The sequence below is a fragment of the Anomaloglossus baeobatrachus genome, chromosome 4 (assembly GCF_048569485.1).
Source record: "Anomaloglossus baeobatrachus isolate aAnoBae1 chromosome 4, aAnoBae1.hap1, whole genome shotgun sequence".
NCBI classification, from domain to species: domain Eukaryota; kingdom Metazoa; phylum Chordata; class Amphibia; order Anura; family Aromobatidae; genus Anomaloglossus; species Anomaloglossus baeobatrachus.
In genome coordinates, this window is record NC_134356.1 from 47,881,677 (window position 1) to 47,904,996 (window position 23,320).

General features: G+C 47.7%; 1 long non-coding RNA gene across 1 annotated transcript in view; it reads left to right on the forward strand.

Annotated features, from left to right (window-relative positions):
* The first annotated feature begins 3,577 nt into the window (after nucleotides 1-3,577).
* LOC142303149 (uncharacterized) overlaps nucleotides 3,578-23,320 on the forward strand; it is a 161,993-nt gene continuing 142,250 nt past the window's right edge. The window contains exon 1 of the long non-coding RNA XR_012752999.1: nucleotides 3,578-3,675. This is a non-coding gene — a long non-coding RNA (uncharacterized LOC142303149). The remainder of the gene's footprint in view (nucleotides 3,676-23,320) is intronic.

Below are 23,320 nucleotides of genomic sequence, written 5' to 3' on the forward strand. Positions count from 1 at the left end.
CTTTAACAGATCCCAGATGACTTTGAAATTGCTATTTTGTAACATTCTACGTCATGCTAGTAGTAAATTTGGGTTTAAATTTTTTTATGCTTATTTGTGAAAATATTGACATTTTGACAATAGTTTAGCAAATTTTGCAAATCTTCTGCAAATTACACCCAACTGAGAATGTATCCACCGGTGTAGTGACTATTTTGATTGTGTGACGACCTGGCAAAACCAGGTAGTCACAGAAAGAGTTAATTCTCCTTGGCAGCTACACAATCCCCACACAGATGTACACCAGCCAATCAGGCCATACTCACCCCCTCCCCAGGAAAAAGGGAGGGGGCGAGAGGAGCTAGGGAAGTGGAGAGAAGAGTTTTTTTCAGTTGTGCTGTAGTCAGTGAAAGAGCTGACAGGGGAAGCTTGGAGCTCCCTGGAGAAGGTGGTAGTCAGGGTTGGAGCCCTGGACTACTGGACTAGGTGGCAGTGAGGGCCACAAGCGATGGAGATCCGGTCGCGGGGAACCTGAGGCGACCGGGACAGGGTTGTAGCCCGCTGGTGCCGGGAGAGGGATCCAATGGACTAGTCCAGACAAGAAAGAGACAGACAGAGAGTGTGGAAGGAAGGGCCCTGGCTGTACATCTGGGTGTGGGACCCAAAGACACCCGCCAAAGGTGACCGGCCATTTGGCAAGTTGGCTGACAAAACAGACTGAGTGTTTACTGACCGTCCACATCAATACAGCCTCATTCAACACCAGGACAACCGAGCTGTAAGTGTTCTGATCCCTGCCATCACCACAACTCCCAACTGGGCCCCGGGACTACAACTCCCCTATCCATGGAGGGGATCCCACCTTGCTGCCCTGCTTCATCAGCCCCAGGCACCCCCATATCTAGGCAGCGGTGTCACCATCCAGCATCGCAACCCACGGGTGGCGTCACAGACATTCTACAATCAATCCCGTACAAAAACGGCCCCTTTTTATCGGAATGCCTGCGAGACCCCCGGGTCCGGGGAGCCCCTCGAGCCGTACCGTAGGCCCCGGATCCGAGCAGCGCCGGCTGCTGGCACAGGGGCAGCACAATTGCATGGGTGTTTTCAAGAAACAAGCAGCAATGGATGTTTCTGAGTGAAAAGTGCAAATCTGCCATTGTAGTACCCGTACATTGTAGTGCCCATAGATTTTACCCAGCTCGTGCTTCTGGAGACACGCACCTGGTAAATTAAGCAGGCTCTTCTAACTACAGAAGTGCAAAACATATGGACGTTTAGGCACACTGTGGGGCATTTGGATTTGGATGAGCAGATTTTGCTGGATTTATTTTTGGGGGAAGCCATAATGCTTTGTGTTACCAGTAACGTAGAAGCCCTCTATATTTCCAATGACCGGAGTGGAGGCTTGTTTTTTTTGTGGAATGAGTTGAAGCTTTTATTGGGAACATTTTACATGACATCCTGGATCACATTTATCCTGTGCTCTATGCTGAGCACTTACTTTGGGGTCACATCTAAATCTCTGAATGATTGAGATTCAGATAACACCCCCCAGGAATCTATTCACTATATTGAGGCCTCTGTTCAGTGGTGTCCGTTCATTTGCCTGGAACAGCGAACTGGCCTGAGTCTTCACTACTGCCACTGGAGGTGACAGCAAGTATATACATGCTGGTAAGTGGCCAGCCCCAGGGGATCTGTGGTGCTTCTGCAGCTGGCACCATGGATACAGTGCAGTATCTGATTGAACAAACAGCAGCAGCAGGCAGAGTTGTAGATCCCTCCAGTATGGATGAATGGATTGATGGATATGGTAGCAGCGACCAGTGTAGATACTTGCAGCAGCACGTATTGTGGTAGTCAGCAGGTGTGGAGGGTAGCAGCAGCAGGTCAGCAAACTGGTAGAGCACTGAAACACAGATACGAGTCAGCAGCAGAATGTAGCACAATAACAGCAGCACTGAGGACCTGAGAACTAGCAAAGCAACTAACTCATTGCCCAGGCGTCTCCCTTAAGGGGAAGGTGCCTTAAATACCTGAAACCTCTCAGCTGACCTGAGAGACACTTCCGGGTCAGGACACGCTGACCCTTTACAAAAAGGGATGTGGCCACGCGCGCACCCTATATGCATTCCCAGGATCCTGTGAGGTGTGTGCAGGTCCCAGGAGACAGCAGCATGACAGGACAGCCAGGCAAGTGAGAGAACTGACGGATGGGGGCAGGACAGCGCAGGGACGCCGGTCTGGGTGTTACATCAAGAGTTTATTTTATTGATTTTTTTTATGAGATCCACTGTGCAGTATAAATGGTAAGACGGTTTTATTCTTCGGGGTGGTGTGATTACAGCGATTCCAGGTTTATATTGGCTTTTTATGTTTGGCCGTATCACACATTTTTTGCATCACCATTTTGAGTACTATAATTGTTTCATTTTTCTGCTGACAGAGTCATGTGAGGGCTTGTTTTTTGTGGCATGAGGTGAGTTTTATTGGTACCATTTTCGGGCACAAAACATTTTTTTATCGCTTTTTATTCAGAGTTTAGGGAGGCAGAATAAACAAAAACAGCAATTCAGAAATAGTTTTTTTATGTCATTCATTGGTAAATGTGATAACACAGCTTTGCTCCTCGAGTCGGTACAATTACAGCGCCACCCAGTCCCGGATCCGGCGCGATGCGGTTTTTTTGCCGGACAAAAAAACGTTGCAAGGCACGTTGCCTCCGGCCGCCGCTTTGATAAATTTTGCCGCATCTGGAAAAAAACGGATGCAACGCAAAGCCATCAGGTACAATCCGGTAACAATGCAAATCTATGGGGATAAAACGGATGCGGTACCGGATCCGTTTAACCCGTTTTTTTCCGGATTGTACCTGATGGAAAAAAACTGATGTGTGAAAGTAGCCTAAAAGTAATGATGGCCGCTCGTTTTTCTTTACTTAGCTGCTTTTTTCTTGCCATAATACAAATTCTAACAGTCTCTTCAGTAGGACTATCAGCTGTGTATCCACCAGACTTCTGCACAACACAACTGATGGTCCCAACCCCATTGATAAGGCAAGAAATCCCACTTATTAAACCTGACACGGCGCACCTGTGAAGTGAAGACCATTTCCGGTGACTACCTCTTGAAGCTCATCAAGAGAATGGCAAGAGTGTGCAAAGCAGTAATCAAAGCAAAAGGTGGCTACTTTGAAGAACCTAGAATATAAGACATATTTTCAGTTGTTTCACACTCTTTGTTAAGTATTTCATTCCACATGTGTTAATTCATAGTTTTGATGCCTTCAATGTGAATCTACAATTTTCAGAGTCGTGAAAATAAAGAAAACTGTTTGAATGAGGTGTGTCTAAACTTTTGTTCTGTACTGTATATATGTGTGTGTGAATATATATAGAGAGAGATATACAGTAGATATCTATATCTATATCTATATATATATATATATATAGTTTTTTGGGGTTTTTTCGCGTCTATTGTTTTCTTTTTGGAAACTCTTCAAAATCAGTCGCACAGATTAGGATGAGGTGTTTTATATAATTTTTGGGAGGTTAACAAGCTTTTGCGTTCTTTTCCATGCCATTACAGGCACACGTTTCAGTATTATCGTGGTTTGGACGGAGACTGTTCCAGCCGCAGTCGCAGTGGGTTAAGAAGACGGCCATAATTCTAAGACAGCTCTAGAGGAGGAAGGTGGGTGTGAATATGACAGATATATATCATGGTCCTGGGGAAGCCTGTGGCAATCTGTCTGTTTGTTGGATTATCTGGAGGTCGCAGGGAAAGCTGCACTGCTTGTCCTGGCCATGCGTTCCTACCAGCTGTCACTCTCCCCTGAACTCATTATCCGGGAGCCTCCAAAAATAGATTTTTGCCATGATATTAAGACAAGCGCTTTATTTGTCCTAACTTGGTGTCACCTCTCTACTCGGGAGAAGGGTGGCTTATTGTTAAGACAGTAGCAGTAATAATCAATGTCAGGCATTTTTGCACTGATGCAAGTCTTTAGTTTTATAGGAAAAATAGCGGAAAACATTGTTCTGGGAAGGTTTTTATTTTTGTGAGACACTTTGGCCAAATTAAGGGTCACAGCTTGGGCAATATGAAAGAATCTAAGCAAGGTTAGTCAATATCTTTGCTTGAGCAGAGACAGTTGTTGGGGGGATGATACGAGGTACTATGGGATCACAGGAACCTGGGGCCCCTAAGATGACCCTTTTAGATGACCGCTCTGTGCTATCCCTACTGTCAGAGATATCCCTAATGGTAGGGATGTCTGAGTCGCGTTCCAGGCCCTGCATCTGACCAGCCCTGATGTTATACCCCCACCTCTCCCCCAAGTAGGGCTGGGACAGGAGTGTGATTTAACCCACAGAAATAAACAGAGGAAACCAAAACTCTGTCACACAGCACGTGTTGCGGGGGTAGCACGGGCCTGTTGTAGTCATGGGTGAGGGCAATCCCTGGCTGCTGAGCAGCCCTGCAGTACCAGTCCTTGCCCTTGCCACCTCCAAAGTGCAAGGGATCAGTTTTGGGAACGTGTGGTGCACAGAACTCACATGTAGGCCAGAAGCCTCTGCTGTCTCCATCTCTTTGGCCACTTCTAAGTTGTCGGCTGCAGCTGTCTTCGATTCATCAGCTTTGGTAGCTGTCACAAAAAACTCAACAGACACCAAACACTTCTCTTCAACTAGAACTTTAAGCCTGCTTTACACCTTACGATATCACATTCGATATCGTATGCGATCGTACCCGCCCCCATCGTATGTGCGGCTTGTTCAACTTGTTGACCATGTCGCACAAACGATTATTTCCCGTCACACATACTTACCCTTCCATACGACCTCGATGTGGGTGGCGAACATCCACTTCCTGGAGTGGGAGGGACGTTCGGCGTCACAGCGACGTCACGCGGCAGCCGGCCAATAGAAGCGGAGGGGCGGAGATGAGCGGGACGTAAACATCCCGCCCACCTGCTTCCTTCCGCATTGCCGGCGGGAGCCGCGGGACACAGGTAAGATGTGTTCATTGTTCCCGGGGTGTCACACACTGCGATGTGTGCTGCCTCGGGAACATTGAACAACCCGACGTGCAATTTTAAGGAAATTAACGACGTGTATACGATGAACGGTTTTACGTTCAATCACAATTGCACGTACCTGTCACACGCTACAACACCACTAACGATGCCGAATGTGCATCACTTACGACGTGACCCCGCCGACACATCGTTAGATTTGTTGTAGTGTGTAAAGCCCACTTTACTCAACATTCCTCTTTCATCATATATCTTCCTAGTATATGAGGCACAACATCTTCCAGCAACAATGTTCATGACACAGTGTACATTCATATTGTTCCTGCTTACTACCTGGACTATTCCTGCTTGCTACCTGAGGAATTCCCAGCCCAGTTTCTCTGCAGCTTCGGGCTCCATGATTCTTTTAGGCCTATTTCACACGCCAGTGAAAAACACAGACATTTTTCACTTACGTGTTAAAAACGCATATGTCCCTCCATGTTCCGTGATTCATGGCACACGTGGGTTGTCCATGTGCAATTCGTGAGTCGTGATCCGTCATCCGTGATTGCACATAGACGTATACTCACCTATCCCCGCTCCTGCTGTCCCTGGTGCTGAACTCTTCGGCTCTGCTGTGTTTCTGACCCCGCTGCAATTACTTACGGGTCAGCTGTGGCTGTTCCGCCCCTGCAGCAGTCGAACTGCTCGGATACGGGAGTTGCTGCGGCTCGAGGGTCTCCGGACCCGGGGGCTCGCGGGCTCTTTAAATGTAAAAGGTATTTACAGGGGAGTGAAAGTTCGTGATGCCACCCGTGGTTCACGGTAAGGGGAGTACCGCCGCTGCCGATGGGAGTACCCGGGGGAGATGGAATGGGGCAGCCAGATGTCGTTCCCTCCACGGGTAGGGGAGGCCCCGGGACTCTGGATGGTGGAGGTGCAGGGAAGCGTGGTGCAGATTGGAAGCAGGGGAGGACAGCGTACTCACTCAGGCCGTGTTGGTAGTGATGCGACCATAAAGCAGACTCTGAAACAGGAGTAAACCAAGTCTCTGGGTGCTGCTGCCACTTCAGGGGAGCTCGTCCGGCAGTCTGCTCCCATTGGTATTGCGGATAGTCTGTACCCTGCCTCCATGCACAGTATTTTAGATGTTCTGAGTGACCCATCGGCTTGAAGCTGTCGGAGTCCCGCTCCCTACTGTTAAGTAGAGGAGCTGTGCTTTCGATGGCTGACATTTGGGATTTCAGTGGGCCGCATAAGCTGGAAAGCCCTATCCCCCTCTTTGTGTTGGTGCCTTTGATCTCTGAGCTCTTGGAGAAAGTTCATAAAGAGACTATCCTCCACAGGTGAACTATCAGGTTGCGTGAAGGTTCTCCCTGATCTAGGGTCCAGTACCCCGCCGTGCTCGGTACCGTTTCGGTTACTGGGTACTCCGGTGCCGACCGTTCTCCAAAACTAAACCTGGCACCCTTCTCCAATACCCTGCGACTGGGTCTCCGACTCCTCCAGTCCCAGACCACCGTCTGCGACCTAGCCAACGTCTCCCAGGGAGCTACAACTCCCTCATTTCCTCACTCTCTGAGGGCTACCACTGAACTCTTACTATTCCCTCCCACCAGTCTGCCGGACCCCTAGGTGGGTGGTACTTTTCCAGCTAGACCACCCACTGGTGTTCCTAACAGGGTGTGGTGTGAGGTGTGGCTTGGATTTGGATGCTGATGGGGCAATACCAACGGTTGGGATCCCAGAACCATGGGGGGTTGAGTCCTGCACCAGAAGAGAAAGGAGCGCAGTACCCTGTGACACCCTGACTAGTTCAGGGGCGTCACAGCTGCATCCATGAATATCCATGCCAGTAATTAGCCACCTCTGAAGCAGCAGTCAGCAGAGTCTGGAGACAGCGTCGCTGGAGATGGTGAGTTAAAAATGTTTTTTATTTTCAATGTATGTGTTTTTCTGGTACATGTTTCACGGATCACACCATAGTGTGGTCCATGGGACATCAGTGATGCCAGAAAAAAGGACATGTCTCCGTGCGGCAATCACGGACACCAGTGTACGCCGCACGGAGACATGGTCATAACTGACGTGTGAAAGAGGCCTTACCCGGCAACTTCTGGTTTCACTTCTCCTGTACAGAAGAGGGCTTCAGATGCTCTTCTAACACTAGCTCCGAGCCTTAAGCTCCAGACATTCAAAAGTTTTCACACCCGGGATTTTCAGGATCCTGCCCGACAAGCCAGTTTCATCTTTCTCTCCTTCCCAGGTATGATAAACCTCTCTGTGCATCTACTCTATACACTGACAAACTTTTAAGATGGCACCTACCTTCAGCCTCTACTATGGCCACACCCACATTATCGGTCAGCCTATAAGAATACCTGAAATACAATAACTGACCACTGGAGGGCGACATTACAAATGTTACATTATGACATTGTAAAACAATCTAAAGCCTTAGGCTGCTTTCACACATCCGGTTTTTGCTGAGCGACACAATACGGTGCTTTGCAGAAAAAACGCAACTGGTTTTTTTTGCCGCCAGTTAAGTTTTTTCCACATAGACTTGCATTAGCGCGGTATTGTGCCACATGGCCTTGCGTTGCGTCCGTTTTTTGCCGGATGCGGCATATTTAGCCCATGCGGCGGCCGGATGGAACGTTGCCTGGCACGTTTTTTTGTGCGGCAAAAAAAATGCATCGCGCCACATCCGGCGCGATGCGTTGCAATTTATATTGCAAGCCTATGGACGCCGGATGCAGCGTCCTGCGGCAAAAACCGCACCTGAACGCCGTATGCAGTTTTTTGAACTGCGCATGCTCAGTATCAAGCCGCATCCGTCAAAAATCGGACGGGCAGCATGGAAAAACATGCAACAGATCCGTTTTTTCGTCGCATCCGTTGCATAGGTTTTTGAGCCGGATTGAGCCGCAGTGCTAAAACCGGATGTGTGAAAGCAGCCTTATCTGACACTATGACCTAAATAACATACCCCCTTATGTTTCTATGCAAATGTGACGCCCTGGGCAAGCCAGGGGTCACAGGTCACAACACCACCACACCCCACACTCCAGGTAGGCACATCACAGCTAAACTACAAATCCTTGTTGCCTTCCTCCAGAGGCTGATGATTCACACCAGGGGGTGGGCCAGGCGGTTGGCTCCGCCCACCAAGGAGATCACAGCTCTGGAGGCGGGGGAAACCAGGCAGTCAGCTCAGGGACGAGCTTGAGTAAACAGGGAGAGTAGCCCGGGGAGGGCAAGAGTAAACAAGTAGTGAAAGTGGAAAAGTGGTAAAGGAGGAAAGCAAGTGAGGTGACAAGAAGGAAAGAAAGCCTGAAGGGTCCAGCTTTGTGTAGGGCCAGAACAGCAAGGTCAGCGACGGCGGTGACTGTCTGGAGTGGGACCGTTTGGAAGTTCCTGGAAGGACCCCGTTGGCTGTGTGCCCGGTGGTCTGGAGCAGTGTTCCGAAGGACAGTCAGCACCAGGGCAGGGGCCTCTCGGACCCCGGCAAGGCTAGGAGTCGCCAAATTTGCCGAATCCGTCAGTGAAGGGGACGTAGATCCCCCAGCAACCAAGTCCCGATTGAAGGCAACAGCTCAACCTGAAGCAGAGAGACACCGCAACCGCCAAGGCACCAGTTTCTCAGGGCCAGCGCCTGCGGGCAAAGTGTAGAGCTCCTCCGGCCCAGATTGTAGTCGGGGAGCGGGTAACCGGAGGGAATCCACCGCTACCACAAGTCAACCATAGGTGCAAGGAAGAGGGACATCACCGTCACCTACCGGGAGTGCAGGTGCAGCCGTCTGTGGGACCGTCCTACCAGCCGTTTGGTTTACCGTACAAACTGTGTCCGTGTCTCAGGCTGAGTGAGTACCACAGTGCCGCAAGGCACAGCGCTGCCCCCGCGTCCCTGCGCCCACCAGGCCCCGCACCTCACAAACCATCCCCGGGCCCCGGGATCACCAACCCCTGCCCACGGAGGGGCAACACAACACCTGGCTGCTCCGCATCACTATCCCCGGGATCCCCGCATTGAGCAGCGGTGGTGAAATCACCACAACCGTGGGTGGCGTCACGAACTATAACAATCCTCGCACCCAACTTCCCCCTTTCACTCACGGGCGAGGAGTGCCGCTCGAGAAACCCCCGGGATCCGGCCTACGGCTCGAGCCACCACTGAGCAGCGGCCGCCGGACCCGAGCAGAAGGGGGCAAGCGTAGTGTGCTGACACCCTCCTCCCCGCCCGCGACAACTTGGCGTCACGAACAGGATCTTACCGCTCTGCCGTCTGGTAGAGGTGCGCCTTGTTACCGCCGGAGGTATCCGGCAGAAAAATTGCAGAAGCCGCCATCTTTGGCGCGAAAAGTTCCCGCTCGAGCGTCTTCTCGAGCAGTAGAGGCGCGAAGGCCAAGACCCCGCCCCGAGAGAGGAGGGGCCGAAAAGAGCTAAGGGGGACGCGATGGCGGCTGGCCGCATGTAGCTGCGGCTATAAAAGCAGGGACGCCAGGACCCTGCAAGCATACTGTTCCTGGAAAGAAAAGAGAAAGTCACCATGTGGATGCCGTCCCGAAACACCGTGGCCCCCGCGCCGGGAACCGCAGCGTGGGTGGAAATCCGGACTGCGCAGCTCCACCTAAGGCTGCAGGTCAAGATGCAGCTCCTCTTGGAGGAGTGGGAGACCGACATGGCGGACGTTATAGCCACCGTGCGGAGACGCGAGGAGGAAGCGGAGGAAGGGAGGGTGAGTGACCCACGCCCCTATGTCCCGGAGGGACCGGTCGCTGCGGCTGAGGGACCCGGTCCAAGCCCTCTCCCCCCGTTGCCTCCCTCGCCACCCGTCTCGGAGGCCGTGACCCCGCCACTAGGCCCGCTACCACCGCAACCGGTAGCGATACCCAACCCGTCCGCCCCAGCGGACCGACCTGTAGCCGGAGCCCGTAGCAAATCGGAGGTGTTGCCATGGAAGGCCCTGAAGATTGTGCCAGAGACAGTACCCGAGAAGTTTCCTGAGCCGGAGCCGATGACCCGCTCCGAGCCGAAGGCCCAGCTGCGGAAAGCCCCTGTGCCCATCCCCCACACCTCGGCTGAGGTGGCGCCGGGTTGTTGCTGCAGGGCAGCGCCCAAGGCCATGACACCGCGGGATCCGCCGCCCACCTTCCTAACAGTGGGTAACGTTCAGGATGTCCCGCGGGGCCCGACCCGTGCGCCGGCGCTGGCAGCAGCGCCATATTGGGACAGGGAGCCGACAAAGTTGGGCCTGGAGATCGCGGAGAGGGAGAGAAGGAAAGCCGAGCTGGTGGCCCGAGCCATTCGGGAAAAAGAAAATCTTCGGCAAGCGACCTTCCGTGTCCGGGGCCCGTTGTATGAAGGGCAGGTGAGGCGGTTTGATGTTCGCCGGGGCTACGGATTTATATATGAACCGGGCCTGGAGGCCGAAGTGTTTGTGGCCCGGCGGGACGTGAATGCCCATCTGCCCGAGGAGCATCCTGGCCGTAACCTCATACCGGGAGACATGGTGCGGTATACCCGGCACTGCGGAGAGAGGGGGTGGTTTGCCCTGGATGTGAAGCTCAGGAGCAGCAACGAGAGCAGGGTGAGCTCTGCACCCCCTCCCTCGGATGAAGCAGCAGAAGGACCGGAGTAGGGCAGCGGACGCCCGCAGCATCGTCCCCGTTGGGACCACCACTGAGTTGTGTGTTTGTTTAAAAGTTGAAAATGAAAATGATTGATCCAAGAAGAAGTTACCTGATTGTCTGTAGTGATTGAACCGGCCGGAGCCGGCACCGTTGTCCCCGTGGGGACCGTTTAAAAATGCATGGGAACTATCCATGGACAAGCCCGTGAACTTGCAGGGCAACTACAGACGTTAGTGGCTTGTAAATATGTTGGTTACCGTTACCGTTTTCCGCAGGCCGCCTCCGGATAGGCAGGTTGGAGGGAGGGCCCTCAGCAGAGCAGGCTGGGGCCCAGCCACCAAAGGGACCGGTGGCTACCCTCTGGAGGGAAGGACAGATCCCGCTCGGGTAATTTGTGCTGGACTGTGGGTCAAGGGGTGCTGCCTGGGTTTTAGGGGCAGCATCAGGGCCAGGTTGCTTGGGTGGGAGAGAGCGGGAACCGTAACCGTAAACCGTTGCAACGTTAAAGAAATGTGCCTCCCGTCTTGGGAAGAGTTATTAAAAATGTGAATATGTTATGTTTAACCCTGTTATCCCCTTTTTACAGAAAAATAAATCCGGTGTAGGACGGCAGCCCGCGGACGGTCTGCATTTTGCTAAGGGGGAATGTGACGCCCTGGGCAAGCCAGGGGTCACAGGTCACAACACCACCACACCCCACACTCCAGGTAGGCACATCACAGCTAAACTACAAATCCTTGTTGCCTTCCTCCAGAGGCTGATGATTCACACCAGGGGGTGGGCCAGGCGGTTGGCTCCGCCCACCAAGGAGATCACAGCTCTGGAGGCGGGGGAAACCAGGCAGTCAGCTCAGGGACGAGCTTGAGTAAACAGGGAGAGTAGCCCGGAGAGGGCAAGAGTAAACAAGTAGTGAAAGTGGAAAAGTGGTAAAGGAGGAAAGCAAGTGAGGTGACAAGAAGGAAAGAAAGCCTGAAGGGTCCAGCTTTGTGTAGGGCCAGAACAGCAAGGTCAGCGACGGCGGTGACTGTCTGGAGTGGGACCGTTTGGAAGTTCCTGGAAGGACCCCGTTGGCTGTGTGCCCGGTGGTCTGGAGCAGTGTTCCGAAGGACAGTCAGCACCAGGGCAGGGGCCTCTCGGACCCCGGCAAGGCTAGGAGTCGCCAAATTTGCCGAATCCGTCAGTGAAGGGGACGTAGATCCCCCAGCAACCAAGTCCCGATTGAAGGCAACAGCTCAACCTGAAGCAGAGAGACACCGCCACCGCCAAGGCACCAGTTTCTCAGGGCCAGCGCCTGCGGGCAAAGTGTAGAGCTCCTCCGGCCCAGATTGTAGTCGGGGAGCGGGTAACCGGAGGGAATCCACCGCTACCACAAGTCAACCATAGGTGCAAGGAAGAGGGACATCACCGTCACCTACCGGGAGTGCAGGTGCAGCCGTCTGTGGGACCGTCCTACCAGCCGTTTGGTTTACCGTACAAACTGTGTCCGTGTCTCAGGCTGAGTGAGTACCACAGTGCCGCAAGGCACAGCGCTGCCCCCGCGTCCCTGCGCCCACCAGGCCCCGTACCTCACAAACCATCCCCGGGCCCCGGGATCACCAACCCCTGCCCACGGAGGGGCAACACAACACCTGGCTGCTCCGCATCACCATCCCCGGGATCCCCGCATTGAGCAGCGGTGGTGAAATCACCACAACCGTGGGTGGCGTCACGAACTATAACAATCCCCGCACCCAACTTCCCCCTTTCACTCACGGGCGAGGAGTGCCGCTCGAGAAACCCCCGGGATCCGGCCTACGGCTCGAGCCACCACTGAGCAGCGGCCGCCGGACCCGAGCAGAAGGGGGCGAGCGTAGTGTGCTGACACCCTCCTCCCCGCCCGCGACACAAACATTACCGTCTCTGCTACATTAATACATACATTCTTATGCTCTATAATCTTATCGCTCTATGCAAGATATTAACATAACCAGCGCTGTTGGTGTATTAGGGCAGGAGCTTGTGGTACTGACCACCATCCACACACACACACACACACACACGTATGAGACAATAAGAGATTGGGAGGAAAACAAGAGCAGGTTGGAAACAACAAGACGATGGGTAACTCCACAACAATACCAAGGATAAAGCAACTCGTACTCCAGCAACTCTGGGACACCACAACTTATAAACTATAGTTAGCGTAGGTAGAAGATTTACTCCAACCTAAAAATGAGAGAAGTGATTGGATTCCTTACAACATGTGATCAAGGAAGCCTAAATAGCAGGTGAACAGAGGTTAACTCTTGCTAGCCTGTCTATGAATGAGCAGACAGCAGGTCGATGCCCGGGTTTGAGTTAATTAGAAACACCAGAGAAACCATCGGACTGAGTGTCAGACTCTGCAAGGTGAACAGAGCCTGACCACGCCATGACAGTTGGCAAGTTTTGTGCAAAATTCCGTGATTCTGTGTGTCAGGGTGGGTGGGAGAGGGGAGGGGGGGGGCAAACTGGGCAATTGCAAAGGGCTGCTCTTTCCTAGGGATTAAACTTGCACCATCAGTTCCAATAGGCTACAGATTGCTCCTTACACTGACAAAAAAAACCTGTATTTTTACTTCTGTACTTTGCACTGATTTATTTGGCGGTAATACATGCACCATGCAGACAGTTTTATGTGGACACTGTCAGACCATTCTCCCGCTACGTCTTCATTATTAATCAGATTTTGCTAAAAGAAAAAATATATATTTCGATGAAGAATAATAGAAAAAAGTATTTTTGGTTTTCTACTCAACGCAGATTTATTTGGCGGTATTACATGTGTCATATATATATACAGTGCCTACAAGTAGTATTCAACCCCCTGCAGATTTAGCAGGTTTGATAAGATGCAAATAAGTTAGAGCCTGCAAACTTCAAACAAGAGCAGGATTTATTAACAGATGCATAAATCTTACAAACCAACAAGTTATGTTGCTCAGTTAAATTTTAATAAATTTTCAACATAAAAGTGTGGGTCAATTATTATTCAACCCCTAGGTTTAATATTTTGTGGAATAACCCTTGTTTGCAATTACAGCGAATAATCGTCTTTTATAAGACCTGATCAGGCCGGCACAGGTCTCTGGAGTTATCTTGGCCCACTCCTCCATGCAGATCTTCTCCAAGTTATCTTGGTTCTTTGGGTGTCTCATGTGGACTTTAATCTTGAGCTCCTTCCACAAGTTTTCAAATGGGTTAAGGTCAGGAGACTGACTAGGCCACTGCAACACCTTGATTTTTTCCCTCTTGAACCAGGCCTTGGTTTTCTTGGCTGTGTGCTTTGGGTCGTTGTCTTGTTGAAAGATGAAATGACGACCCACCTTAAGATCCTTGATGGAGGAGCGGAGGTTCTTGGCCAAAATCTCCAGGTAGGCCGTGCTATCCATCTTCCCATGGATGCGGACCAGATGGCCAGGCCCCTTTGCTGAGAAACAGCCCCACAGCATGATGCTGCCACCACCATGCTTGACTGTAGGGATGGTATTCTTGGGGTCGTATGCAGTGCCATCCAGTCTCCAAACGTCACGTGTGTGGTTGGCACCAAAGATCTCGATCTTGGTCTCATCAGACCAGAGAACCTTGAACCAGTCTGTCTCAGAGTCCTCCAAGTGATCATGAGCAAACTGTAGACGAGCCTTGACATGACGCTTTGAAAGAAAAGGTACCTTACGGGCTCGTCTGGAACGGAGACCATTGCGGTGGAGTACGTTACTTATGGTATTGACTGAAACCAATGTCCCCACTGCCATGAGATCTTCCCGGAGCTCCTTCCTTGTTGTCCTTGGGTTAGCCTTGACTCTTCGGACAAGCCTGGCCTCGGCACAGGTGGAAACTTTCAAAGGCTGTCCAGGCCGTGGAAGGCTAACAGTAGTTCCATAAGCCTTCCACTTCCGGATGATGCTCCCAATAGTGGAGACAGGTAGGCCCAACTCCTTGGAAAGGGTTTTGTACCCCTTGCCAGCCTTGTGACCCTCCAAGATCTTGTCTCTGATGGCCTTGGAATGCTCCTTTGTCTTTCCCATGTTGACCAAGTATGAGTGCTGTTCACAAGTTTGGGGAGGGTCTTAATAAGTCAGAAAAGGCTGGAAAAAGAGATAATTAATCCAAACATGTGAAGCTCATTGTTCTTTGTGCCTGAAATACTTCTTAATACTTTAGGGGAACCAAACAGAATTCTTGTGGTTTGAGGGGTTGAATAATAAATGACCCTCTGAATAAACTTTTCACAATTTAAAAAAAAAAAAAATAAAAAAAGAAATAACATTCTTTTTTGCTGCAGTGCATTTCACACTTCCAGGCTGATCTACAGTCCAAATGTCACAATGCCAAGTTAATTCCGAATGTGTAAACCTGCTAAATCTGCAGGGGGTTGAATACTACTTGTAGGCACTGTATATATATATATATGTGTATATATATATATATATATATATATATATATATATATATATAGTTTAATGTGGACTTAATATAGTAGGCAAGTCAGACCTTTTTCCAGCTATGCCTACATTATTAATTTAATGATAATAAACAAATATATGTATTTAGTAGAAAAATAGAAAAACAGTCTTTTTGGTTTACTACTCCGCTCTCCTTTATATAGAAATATTAAATATACTCTATATACAGTTTTATGTAGATGGTTGCATGAGGCAAGTCAGGCCACCTATGCCTGCATTATTAATCAGATTTTACTAAAAAAAAAATCAGAAACATTTGTTGGAGAATAATAGAAAAAACATAGTTTGTTTTTCTACTCTGTGCTGATTTTTTTGAGCGGTATTATATGTGCCGTATATAAAGTTTTATAAAGTTGTGGCAGTAGACTAGTCAGCCAATTCTCCAGGTACAACTTCATTATTAATCAGATTTGACAAAGATAAATATATAACTTTAGAAAAATGGAGAAAATATTATTTTTGCTCTGTTTGGTTTCCTGCTCTGTGCTGATCTATTTGGCGGTATCATATAGGCTGCATATGCAATATTATATGGACATCGTCAGTAGGAAAGTCAGGCCATTCTACAACATGAGCTGCATGATTAATCAGATTTTACTAAAGAAATACATTTAGGCGGAAAATAATACAGAAAAGAGTCTTTTTGGTATTCTTTTCTGTGCTAATCTATATGGCGGAATTACATGGGGTCTATATCCAATTTTCTGTTGATATTGATAGTAAATAAGGCCATTTTCCAGCTAAGCTTGCATTATTAATCAGATTTTACAAAAAAAAAAAAAATAACTGGAGAAAAAAAGAGAAAATCCTATTTTTGGTCTCATGCTCTATGCTTATCTATTTGCCGCTATCACATGGGCTGCATGTGCAATTTTATATAGACATCGGCAATAGGAAAGTCAGGCCATTCTACAACATAAGCTGCATTATCAATCAGATTTTACTACAGAAATACATTTAGACGGAAAATAATACAAAAAACAGTCTATTTGGTATTATTTTCTGTGCTAATCAATACTACATTATGTGTATATACAGGTTTTTTTTATATTGTTAATAAGAAAGTAAGTCCATTCCCCAGCTATGCCTGCATTATTAATCAGATTTAAAAATTTTATATATATATATATATATATATATATATGTGTGTATATATATATATATATATATATATATATATATATATATATATGTATTAAGTTGAGTGCCAGTATGACTTTACATTAAGGTAACTACAGTATATCTCTTTTTGATATCCTTCTCTGCTCTGAGCTACATGGCGGTATTACATGGGTTCTATATGCATTTTGTTTAGATGAGTAATCAGGTCATTCTCCAACTTGAATTGTGTTACAAATCAAATTTTCGTTAAAAAAATAAATAAATAAAATTTAGGTGGACAATTTTTTCTTTGCTTTAATCCTTTCTATATGGCGCCATTACGTGGATACTGGAAGTAGGGATCCCAAGTCATTCTCAAGCATGACCTGTATTAGTAATCAGATTTTTTTAGGTGGAGAACCCCTTGAAGAAGTTGTCTCATGAGAATCAGAATGTAGATATGATCAGTCGATCACAGCGGGTTCGACTCCCTGAGTTGTAGCACAGGGTTAATTAGGCAATCTGCACTATAGGGCGAGTCAATCATACCAAAATAAATAATTTTACAGTGTAATCATGCAAATAATGCTTAAACACACATTTGAATACAATTTCCAGGGACATGTCAAAGCTACTGGACTGTGTATAATACAATTCCTTCCAGTTTCAACTCTTTCAATAAGTACAAGACACAGAATAATTGCAGATACTGAGAATAGCATGTAATAGGACGAGCCGGTGAGCTTGTCCTGTGCATTTACTGTGTACATAATAATATGACTATATAAAATATAATTGCATCCAGGAGAAAGTAAGTGGTAAGATTGTCAAGCCATAAATAACAAAAAAAAACTAAGCTAAATTAATGTATAGAACAATAAAACCCATATGCTGCATTTAGTGTACAGAATTCAAAGAGCGTATATACCTTTAATCCTTAAAGGAACAATTCACCTATACATTAGAGGATGATATTTCCCTGTCTCCTCAGTCTGCTGAATTTTCTCCATATTCCTGTAGAAATCCTGTAAAGAACAAGGTAGTAAATCTGCTGCTAGGTGTCCTGTCTCAGGACTAGTCTTCACTCTGTCATTCAGTCCTCCAGTCACTCATCTGACCCATTACCAATAGCTAACTCAGCAACTTGTTCACCTCTCATTACTCCGGGTCCTTCCATCCCTGGCTCCAGACTCCTCTGCTTCAGGGACAACCACATTGTTTGGTATTTTCGACTAACCAGACCTTAGGTCTGAATCTGTCACATGCTGGGACCTATCTGATGCTTTAACAGGAAACAGTCACTGTCCTTGCATTCTAACCCCTCCCAGACTCCAATCTCCTTTGCTTCAGGAACACCCACATCATGCGGCCTTGTTGACTAACCTGACTTTAGGTCTGTCTCTGTCACACGCTGGGCCCTATCTGACACTTTAACAGGAAAAAGTCACTGTTGCTGCTTTCTAACTCCTCCCACTATGGGCTAATCCCAACACTTAACTCTCTCTTGCCCTACTGTCTGGCAAAACATATTCAACACTTATCACAATAATGTAGGACACAATGCACATTATACATTACACAACCATAATGCGATTGGTGTCTTCAAGGGGGAATGGGGCAATGTGTCCATCTCCTTACAGCTGTGCTAAATCAGATGTGCATAGATTGATTATAGCTAAGTTTTCTTTTACCAAGAATAAAGATTTAAATCATGACCCTCTCTTAGTGCTAAATGTGGCTCACAACCCTCTCTCAGAAGCTGAATGTGGCTCGTGACCCTCTCAGAGATCAATATGACATGCGACCCTCTCTCAGAGCTGAATGTGACTCACAATGCTCTGTCAGTGCTAAATGTGGCTCGCAACTCTCTCTCAGAGCTGAATGAGGCTCAAGACCCTCTCTCAGCGCTGAATGTGGCTTGCAACCCTCTCTTAGAGCTAAATGTGGCTCAAAACCTCTCTCAAAGCTGCATGTGGCTCACAATCCTCTCTCAGAGCTGGATGTGGCTCATGACCCTCTTTCAGAGCTAAATGTGGCTCGAGACCCTCTCTCAGAGCTGAATGTGGCTTTGCAACCCACTCTCAGAGCTAGATGTGGCTCGCGACCCTGTCTCAGAGCTGGATGTGGCTCGCAGCCCTGTTTCAGAGCGGGTTGTGACTCGCGACCCTCTCTCAGAGCTAGATGTGGCTTGCGACCCTCTCTCGGGGCTGGCTGTAGCTCGCGACCCTCTTTCAGAGCTAAATGTGGCTCGCGACCCTCTCTCAGAGCTGAATGTGGCTCGCAATCGTCTCTCATAGCTGAATGTGGCTTGCGACCCTCTCTCAGGGCTGGATGTAGCTCTCGACCCTCTCTCAGAGCTGGATGTGGCTTGCAATCCTCTCTCAGAGCTGCTTGTGGCTCGCGACCCTCTCTCAGGGATGGATGTAGCTCGCGACCCTCTCTCAGCTGAATGTGACTCGCAACCCTCTCTCAGAGCTGGATGTGGCTCGCAATCCTCTCTCAGAGCTGAATGTGGCTTGCAACCCTTTTTCAGGGCTGGATGTAGCTCGCAACCCTCTCTCAGAGCTGGATGTGGCTCGTAATCCTCTCTCAGAGCTGCTTGTGGCTCGCGGCCCTCTCTCAGGTCCGGATGTAGCTTGCAACCCTCTCTCAGAGCTAAATGTGACTCGCAACCCTCTCTCAGAGCTGGATGTGGCTCGCGACCCTCTCTTAGAGCTGGATGTCGCTCACGACCATCTTTCAGAGTTGGAAGTGTCTTTCAAGGTCTCAAAGTGGGGGACCTCTGCCATAGAGCGTTGCAGAATATGTTCATTAAAAATACACGGTACGAAATATGCCATGCCCAATATATAGAAACATGATATTCTTTTGCTCTTATAACAATGTGCCTAGAAGTTGTGAAATCCAGAGCTGGGAAACAGCAGGGAGAGATTTTTCTTATTTGCAGGAACTTAACCCGAGCTTGGCCTGCACCAGGCACCGGCGTCTTGTTAAGCTGAGTCCCACAGTTCCGCTGATAGAGTGCTGTGAAGCTGGTGGAAGTCTTCGGGGAAATCAAACTGGTCAAGGCTCAGAGGTAATGTGAAGAGAGTCGAGCGGTATGAATAGAACGTCACTTTGATGTACTATGCTGCTCACGCTGATTGGCAGGGAGGAAGATCTGTCAGTAGAAACGACCAGCAAGGACTGCTCCATTTCATGTAATTAGAGACAAATCATTGTTGTTGGGGATCCGGGAGGGGAAAGAGGAGGAATTGATTTTGAGCAAATGAACTGTCGCTCTCCCATTCAGTGCGTACCCTTGTGTAGATCATTTTAGGCCTCTGTTTACCCGACTCTAATTGGATATTAAAGGCATTCAAGGCCTGAAGCAATAGACCAGCAGTATGTCAATATACATCTAGATATATATATATACTGTATAGTAACTATCATGTTACCGGAAGAATAAACTTTATTTTGCCCACTGCTGTCATAATTGTATTTTTTTTTCCACCCTTCTTAATTAATGATGTGTTTATTCCGCTAATAAAAAAATTACAAGAAATATTTTACCGAGTTCTCTTCATTTCTAATTTTGTAAAAAAATAATTATATTTAATTTATAGGCTTGTGACAATGAGTGGCAATGTTAATTGGCATATTGTACATGCATTGTTGAAGATTCCACAATGCAAACCGTTAAAATCGAGGCCCAAATTTAGGAAATATTTGTGGCAAAACCCGCAAGTAAATTATTCAGGTTTTTTCAAGATGAGTTGGACGGATGGTTCTGCTGCAATAATACTGCTGAAAATAGCTACCGGTAAATGTAGATTACTCTATTCAATACCTCCGGGCCACAACTAGGGGAGAATGGAAGACACAAATCTCCTGTTTTAGCAGTCAGTTGTGGTCCTAACATTGGGAACCACACTGATCTGCAGAATTATTACCAATCCAATCAATATATATTCATTTATGTAGACCGGAAAACCACTTTCATGTAAATAGCAGTATTATAGCTCTGTTGCCTGCTCTTGAAAGTGATACTTGCACACAGTTTTTGAAGGAACTTGGCAGGGAGTTTGTTCCAAACATCTTGGAGAACTAACCACAAATCTTCTGTGGACATAGGCTTGTGTAAATCCTTCTGACTCGTCATGTAATCGCAGAACAGTATCCCACAATGTCCGAGCATTAGATGGATGTAGTTGGGTGTCACTGCCAGTTCGGAGCTGATGGCATTGATGGATATCGTCCAATTTTGAAGGGAAGTAACCATGATTTGAGTCTCATCTACTGGACTGTTTGAATGGATGACCACTGTGTCTAAGGTCCTCAACGTTGCCCATTTCTTGATGTCTTCAATGCTGAAAAATACCAGCAGATATTTATCTATCTGATTGGCTCCAAATTTATTCTGCAGCTGGACAACAACCCCAAACATGCAGCCAATGTCATTAAGAATTATCTTTAGCTTAAAAATTAACAAGGAGTCTTAGAAGTGATGATATGGCCCCAGAGACCCTTAATCATCGAGTATGAAGAAGGATTAGCCTAAGCAATATCCTGTGAAGATCTGTGGTTGGTTCTCCAAGATGTTTGGAACAACTTCCCTGTGTCACGGTTCCGATTCACGGAGCATCTTGTGTTATGTTCTACCATGCTCTCCTGCAGAGCCGGTACTTACTGTTCCATCGTGCAGAGCTTTTTACAGGTTCGGATGCTCTGCTATTTGTGTTGAACACCTATGGATGGGTTGTCTCTCAGCTCTGGGTTCGCTGGACCTGGGAGGTGCCGACGCAGATGCTCCTCGTTCTTGGTGATTTCTCTGCTTCATTAGGGCGCATGCTCGCCCGGAATGTCGCCAGTCGTACTTCCTGGTTATACAGTACTGCTCTCAGCTCCGGTAATGTTTAGTGATCTGATCTTGGCTCTCGACTCTGGACTGTTGTTTACTCTTTTCTGCCTGTCTCCCTGTTTTTGTCGTTACCTCCTGACTTCTGACCTCGGACCTCCTTCTGACCACGTCCCTGCCTGCTCCCTGTATCCTGTACATACTCTCCTGGAATCCTGACCCTCGGCTTGTATCTCAACCTCATCTCCGTCTGCTCCCTGTGTCCTATCGCTACCTCCTGGCTTCTGACCTCGGCTTGTCTGACTACCTCTCCGTTCACATTCACGCTAGTAGTGTCTAGCGCCATCTTGTGACGGACATCACACCCTGCCTGTGTGCAACCGTGCCCAGAAATGATGCTGTTTTGAAGACAAAAGGCGGTCATCAAATATTGATGTGATTTAGAAATCACATTTGTTCCTTCATTTTGTATTTTCTTAATTGATGAAAAAAACCCTCTTTTTATATATATATATATATATATATTTTTTTTTTTTTTTTTTAAAGCATTTTTCCTGTGTAGCATACACATACATTGTATATTAGTAAATCGAGTTTGTACTCTTCCACCATACAGAATAAACATTTTAATGCACATAATAGAAGTATGGATATACTTATTTACAGTGCTGAGCCTAGTATCGTCCTACTGTGCTCAAGGTCCTATGGTCGACGTCACTGTCACTATTTTACCTATCTTACAAAATATGTAGATTATATATAATATGCTCAAAATACTAATAATAAGCTTCTGTTGGTGTATATTATATGTGACCTCATATTATCCTTCATAAAGCTGACATACTGTATACAGCAGGCTTGTGCGGGGAATGAATGCATTCATATCAATGGGTTCCTAGCCCAACCAAATAACACATACATATTGTACAGGTTTAAGTGGCACTTGATGCCTGATGCTATCTAATTAGAATTGTTTTTGTGATAATTTCCTGTAAATTATTGCAATGTTTGGTATATTGCTCATTGCTGCATTAATATAGCGCAGAGCCATCTAGTGGCACATCATGCATATGTTACGGAAACAACGTTGTGCTTCTCTGCAGCAGTGCCAGGTAAGGATGCTAAAATTGGCAGTGGTAATGTAGGTGCCCTATCACGTCTGGGAGGGTTGTAGAGAGCTAGAAACCGGCGTTGGCTTGGACATCAAAATCAGTGGTAATTCACTATGCTGGTTGCCACAGAAGAAGACAATGAGCTAACCAGAGGCAGCCATACCATTAAAGGGTCACCATGGATGTATAGGTTTCAAAATCCAAGAAAGTAAAGTTTATAAAATCAGCAGCTACTTGAATGACAGCAGCTGAGGAGCAGATAATATCTGGGGGGGGGGGGGAAGGGAGAGCATAACTATTATACAAATGATGTAACTTTCCTCTTCCAGGACCTCTGGTGAGGTCATTATACCCATGTGCCAATTCTAACAGGGGGAGGGGATAACTATGAATTCCCCCCAGATATTATATGATCCTCAGCTGCTGTCACTCAAGCAGCTGCAGATTTTATAAACTTTACTTTCTTGGATTTCAAAACCTATACATCCGAGGTGACCACTAAAGGTATGAAGAGAATCAGCCCAATAGTGCCAGTATAGCACTGGCTTTAGGTTATATACGAAAATCCTGGTGATTGGTTCCCTTTAATGTATCCTGTGCAGCCATACAGGGGCCCAAGAGGTAAGGGGGCCCACTACCACCTCCAAAGGAAGAGGTGTAAGGAGGTGGTCGGATTCCTGCCCCTGAAGACACAAGCATATCCCTGTATTGAATGTATATAATAGAAGTGTAAATGTAAAATAGAATTGTTATGTAAGAATTGCGACCAATTGCTGGTTTAGATTGAATTTGTAGCAATAGATAACAGTAAGGATAATAAACGGTCAAGTTGTGGGAGTAGCCCTCAGGGGAAGAGCTGGTTCCTGTAGGTAGAGGAGAAACTCCAACTTAGGCCCGTTTCACACGTCAGTGAAAAACACTGACGTTCTTCACTGATGTGTAAAACACGCACATGTACCTCCGTGTTCCGTGATTCACGGCACACGTGGGTTGTCCATGTGCAATCCGTGATCCGTTATTCAAATGGACATTACTCACCTGCCTTCGCTCCTGCTGTCCATGGTGCTGAAGTCCTCGGCTCTGCAGCGTCCGGCCACTGCTCTCTGCAGCTACTTCCGGGTCGGCTGTTCCTGCTTTCATGAATA